Genomic DNA, 5,747 nt, shown 5'->3' with positions numbered 1-5,747 from the left:
TTGTTGTGGGATATAAATGTAGGAAAAATGTACTTATGAAATTGTTAGCAGATATATATAAATTGGAAAATGAAGGATTTTTGTTAGAAAATTCTATCATGACTCACGCGGGCCATTCTTAGGAAAGCAAGCCAGCAGGATGTAAAGGTAATGTGAAGGGAGGATATAAGGATGAAATGCAAATCCAGTTTCTTTCTTGGTTTATCACAAGAACACACTTACCCTTTCAATTTAGCTAATCTCATTTAATGGGATAAAGCTTGTAAATTGCTGGCATTCAAAGTATAACTACTCCTTTTTAGTCCTTTCATTGTTTTGTGAATACTTGACTATCTTTTTTATTCTACATTCACCTTATTGACTTGGACTTGGGCAATTGTGTTTGTAGGTATCAGAGCATGCTCATACTGTTTTGTTGAGTAAGATTCTGCAGTCTAACATAAGATTAGGGGATGCCCATCTAAACAAGAAGGATCCCTCGATGGTTTTAGCCAGGTGGGTGGAACTTCAGCAATCTGTAAATGTGCTCTTTACCAATAACACTTCTGGTGAGAATTTATGCTGTTTTGTTTTGTTTTGGTTTCTTTTTTTAGTTGTAACATGCAGACCTGGGTGTAGTTGGGTAATATATTTTATAAATATTTTTAGATTCTTGTTTGATTCTTGTTGCCCCCATTCTTCCAAAAAACGGGATAGAATTTCAGCACAAGGCAAAAAATAGACTTATGGTAATTCACGCTTTGTGATAAGTGGTTTCGTGACGATACATTTGCATAGCCACTAGTTCATAATGCAGAAAAATTAATTGGCTTGATGCATCATCATTTGCTGCTTTTATGGAAAGGAAACTTTATGCTATTAGATTATGCTTTCTCTCCCAATTTAAATTTCCAGTCAGTTTTCCTGCTAATATGCTACTTTTGCTTCTTGACATTGCAGGAAAAACAGAATATGTTTATGCTCGTGTGAAGCTTTCAAGATATTCTTTAGAGGTTTTTCTATTCATTATCCTTAAAAAATCTTGCCGTCTATGTTTGTTTAATGTTTTTTTTTTCCGAGGATGCAAGTTCCATGGTTAATATAATATATCAAATATTTATGTGGCTTTTTCCTTAAACCTACAGGTAGCTTTGATTCTAGACCACATATATAATTCCATATAGTAACACATATTTAACAAAATAATTTCAAAATGATTTAGAGTCAACTGAACTTTTCAAACAAATTGAAGCAAAATGCCCAAGAAATTCAACCCTTAAGATCCGGACCACAGAGCCAGGACACACAACATAAAATACCAAAAAATGTGTTTCCTCATTTACATAAGGAAATGCATCAGAACAAGGGAAGAACAAGTGTCATACAATTTCTGAGTAAGCACTAGACATTACACATATGTGAGGGGAAATAATCTTGTGTAGTTTATTAGGGAACTTGTCTTTATTGTTAAGTGTTAATACAATTGTGTACTGCAGTTTAAATAAAAGACTTGATGTTAGGGGGAGCATTAGATTTGTATAAGGTTTATAAAGAAGTATCATTATTCATAGAATGAGCGAGGACTAAAAAACTCAAAAAAGGAAAATTTCAGGCTATAATTCCCTTGAGATATACACAAGGATATGTTCAGACCATTGGCTCATGTATTCATCTATGATTTATTTGTGTTTATTACTTTATTACACTTTGTAAGAAAATGTCATTGCTGATTATTAATTATACTCTTGTTAGGTTCTGTCTGAAGATTTGCCTGCTACTATTTCTAAAATATCATTTCCAAAGACGATGAAATGGAATTCCCAGGTATGTGGGATTTGAGGCAGATGAAGAACCAGAAATCTCCCAAATACGATCTTCCGTTGAACAAGATATTTAAAGAACAAGATTTTTTTCTCTTCTATCAGAAGGTTAATAATTTTTATTAGAAGATACTTATGTAGGATACAATATTTTGGTTTTTTATAGTTTATTAGTAGTAAATTCTAAGTGGTCTAATGTATATTTTGATATGGGTATGTTTAATTTAGTGTGAGATGTATGAATACTCATTTATGATCATCCCAATATTTTTAGTTCATTATAAATATATTTTGTTAAAAGATAATTTTTATTATTTAAAGAATATTGTATGGTATTATTATGTATTTATTTTTATTTTATAATTTTTGACTAATTTAATTAAAAAAAATAGGATTATATAATCATATTACTAAATATTAGGTTTTAGAAAAAAAATTATTAGAATATATATATAGAAAATAAAAAAAAAAACAATGAGGGACCTAAGGCTACACTTATATACAGTAGCTATAGTATACAAAAAAAAAAGAGGGATCTAAGGCTACGCTTATAAAAAGTAGCTATGGTATACAATGTCGCTACGCTTTACAAGTGATGCAGTAGTGTTGAAAAGCGTAGCCTATTCTGGAAAAATGAAAGCTGAAAAGCATAGCCTTTGATCCTGGACAACATCACTTGAAAAGCGTAGCCTATTCCCAAATGCCAAAAGCGTAGCCCTTGGTGCAGAAAAGCGTAGCCTTTGAGAATAGGCAACGGCCGAATAGGAATCACCCCAAAAAGCGTAGCCGTAGACCAAAAAGCGTAGCCGTAGCCTAAGGCATCATTTTTTTTCACTTTTGGCTACACTTTTCAAGTGTACCTGAATGGGTGTTTTTCTTGTAGTGTTTATTGCTCGAGGGCGAGCAAAATTCTAAGTTTGGTGTGGTAAAAGCATAAGCTTTTTGTTTTTCTATTACCATTGATGGCACCTAAGACCGGAGAATCCTCTAGAAAGGGGAAAGGGAAGACAAAAGCTTCCACATCCGAGTCATGGGAGATGGAAAGGTTCATCTCCAAAGCCCATCAAGACCACTTCTATGATGTTGTGGCCAAGAAGAAGGTGATCCCTGAGGTCCCTTTCAAACTCAAAAGAAATGAGTATCCGGAGATCCGACATGAAATTCAAAGAAGAGGTTGGGAAGTTCTAACAAATCCCATCCAACAAGTCGGCATCCTAATGGTTCAAGAGTTCTATGCCAATGCATGGATCACCAAGAACCATGATCAAAGTAAGAACCCGGATCCAAAGAACTATGTTACAATGGTTCGGGGGAAATACTTAGATTTTAGTCTGGAAAATGTGAGGTTGGCGTTCAACTTGCCAAACATGGAAGAGAACGCACGCCCCTACACAAGGAGAGTCAACTTTGATCAAAGGTTGGACCAAGTCCTTATGGACATATGTGTAGAAGGAGCTCAATGGAAGATTGACTCCAAAGGCAAGCCGGTTCAACTAATAAGATTGGACCTCAAGCCTATAGCTAGAGGATGGTTGGAGTTCATTCAATGCTCAATCATTCCCACTAGCAACTGGTCTGAAGTTACTATAGACCGGGCCATCATGATCCATAGCATCATAATTGGAGAAGAGGTGGAAGTTCATGAGATTATACCTCAAGAACTCTACAAGGTGGCTGACAAGTCCTCCACCATGGCAAGGTTAGCCTTTCCTCACCTCATTTGCCACCTATGCAATTCGGCTGGGATTGACATAGAGGGAGATATCCTCATCAAAAAGGACAAGCCCATCACTAAGAAAAAGATGGAGCAAGCAAGAGAGCCCACTCATGGAGCTCAAGAGGCGTATGAAGCTCATCACCATGAGATCCCGAAAATGCCTCAAATGCACTTTCCTCCACAAAACTATTGGGAGCAAATCAACACCTCCCTAGGAGAATTGAGTTCCAATATGGGACAACTAAGGGTGGAACATCAAGAGCACTCCATCATGCTTCATGAAATAAGAGAAGATCAAAAAGCAATGAGGGAGGAGCAACAAAGACAAGGAAGAGACATAGAAGAGCTCAAGGACATCATTGGTTCCTCAAGAAGGAAACGCCACCATCACTAAGGTGGATTCATTCCTTGTTCTTGTTTCTTCTGTTTTTCGTTTCTATGTTATGTGCTTATCTATGTTTGTGTCTTCATTACATGATCATTAGTAGTTAGTAACTGTGTCTTAAAGTTATAAATGTCCTATGAATCCATCACCTCTCTTAAATGAAAAATGTTTTAATTCAAAAGAACAAGAAGTACATGAGTTTCAAATTTATCCTTGAACTTAGCTTAATTATATTGATGTGGTGACAATGCTTCTTGTTTTCTGAATGTATGCTTGAACAGTGCATATGTCTTTTGAAGTTGTTGTTTAAGAATGTTAAATATGTTGGCTCTTGAAAGAATGATGACTAGGAGACATGTTATTTGATAATCTGAAAAATCATAAAAATGATTCTTGAAGCAAGAAAAAGCAGCAAAGAACAAAGCTTGCAGAAAAAAAAAAGGCGAAAAAAATAAAAAAAATAGAAAGAGAAAGAAAAAGCAAGCAGAAAAAGCCAATAACCCTTAAAACCAAAAGGCAAGGGAAATAAAAAGGATCCCAAGGCTTTGAGCATCAGTGGATAGGAGGGCCTAAAGGAATAAAATCCTGGTCTAAGCGACTAAACCAGGCTATCCCTAACCATGTGCTTGTGGCGTGTAGGTGTTAAGTGAAAACTTGAGACTGAGCGGTTAAAGTCAAGGTCCAAAGCAAAAAAAGAGTGTGCTTAAGAACCCTGGACACCTCTAATTGGGGACTTTAGCAAAGCTGAGTCACAATCTGAAAAGGTTCACCCAATTATGTGTCTGTGGCATTTATGTATCCGGTGGTAATACTGGAAAACAAAGTGCTTAGGGCCACGGCCAAGACTCATAAAAAAGCTGTGTTCAAGAATCATCATACTGAATTAGGAGAATCAATAACACTATCTGAACTCTGAGTTCCTATAGATACCAATCATTCTGAACCTCAATGGATAAAGTAAGATGCCAAAACTATTCAAGAGGCAAAAAGCTATAAGTCCCGCTCATATGATTGAAGCTATGTTTTATTGATAGTTTGGAATTTATAGTATATTCTCTTCTTTTTATCCTATATGATTTTCAGTTGCTTGGGGACAAGCAACAATTTAAGTTTGGTGTTGTGATGAGCGGATAATTTATACGCTTTTTGGCATTGTTTTTAGTATGTTTTTAGTAGGATCTAGTTAGTTTTAGGGATGTTTTCATTAGTTTTTATGTTAAATTCACATTTCTGGACTTTACTATGAGTTTGTGTGTTTTTCTGTGATTTCAGGTATTTTCTGGCTGAAATTGAGGGACTTGAGCAGAAATCAGATTCAGAGGTTGAAGAAGGACTGCTGATGCTGTTGGATTCTGACCTCCCTGCACTCAAAGTGGATTTTCTGGAGCTACAGAACTTGAAATGGCGCGCTTCTAATTGCGTTGGAAAGTAGACATCCAGGGCTTTCCAGCAATATATAATAGTCTATACTTTGGCCAAGAATAGACGACGTAAACTGGCGTTCAACGCCAGCTTTCTGCCCAAATCTGGCGCCCAGCGCCAGAAAAGGAGCCAAAACCAGAGTTGAACGCCCAAACTGGCACAAAAACTGGCGTTCAACTCCAAGAAGGACCTCTACACGTGCAACACTCAAGCCCAGCCCAAGCACACACCAAGTGGGCCCCGGAAGTGGATTTATGCATCAATTACTTACTCATGTAAACCCTAGTAGCTAGTTTATTATAAATAGGACATTTTACTAATCTTTGGAACCATCTTTGAATCTTTTGATCATCTTTGGATGCCTGGTTCTTAGATCAGAGGGGCTGGCCATTCGGCCATGCCTGGACCTTTCACTTATGTATTT

At 36.5% G+C, this 5,747-nt stretch overlaps 1 long non-coding RNA gene across 1 annotated transcript; it reads left to right on the top strand.

Moving 5' to 3' along the window:
- Nucleotides 1–264: 264 nt before the first annotated feature.
- Nucleotides 265–2,084, top strand: LOC112757964 (uncharacterized). Its single transcript, XR_003179441.3, has 3 exons — nucleotides 265–495; nucleotides 940–992; nucleotides 1,732–2,084. It is a non-coding gene; the product is annotated as an uncharacterized lncRNA (long non-coding RNA).
- The last annotated feature ends 3,663 nt before the right edge of the window (nucleotides 2,085–5,747 follow it).

Source organism: Arachis hypogaea, chromosome 16, assembly GCF_003086295.3.
Source record: "Arachis hypogaea cultivar Tifrunner chromosome 16, arahy.Tifrunner.gnm2.J5K5, whole genome shotgun sequence".
In the NCBI taxonomy this organism is placed as follows: Eukaryota; Viridiplantae; Streptophyta; class Magnoliopsida; order Fabales; family Fabaceae; genus Arachis; species Arachis hypogaea.
Note: the sequence above shows the minus strand (reverse complement) of the source record. Positions and strands in the feature narration are given on the sequence as shown.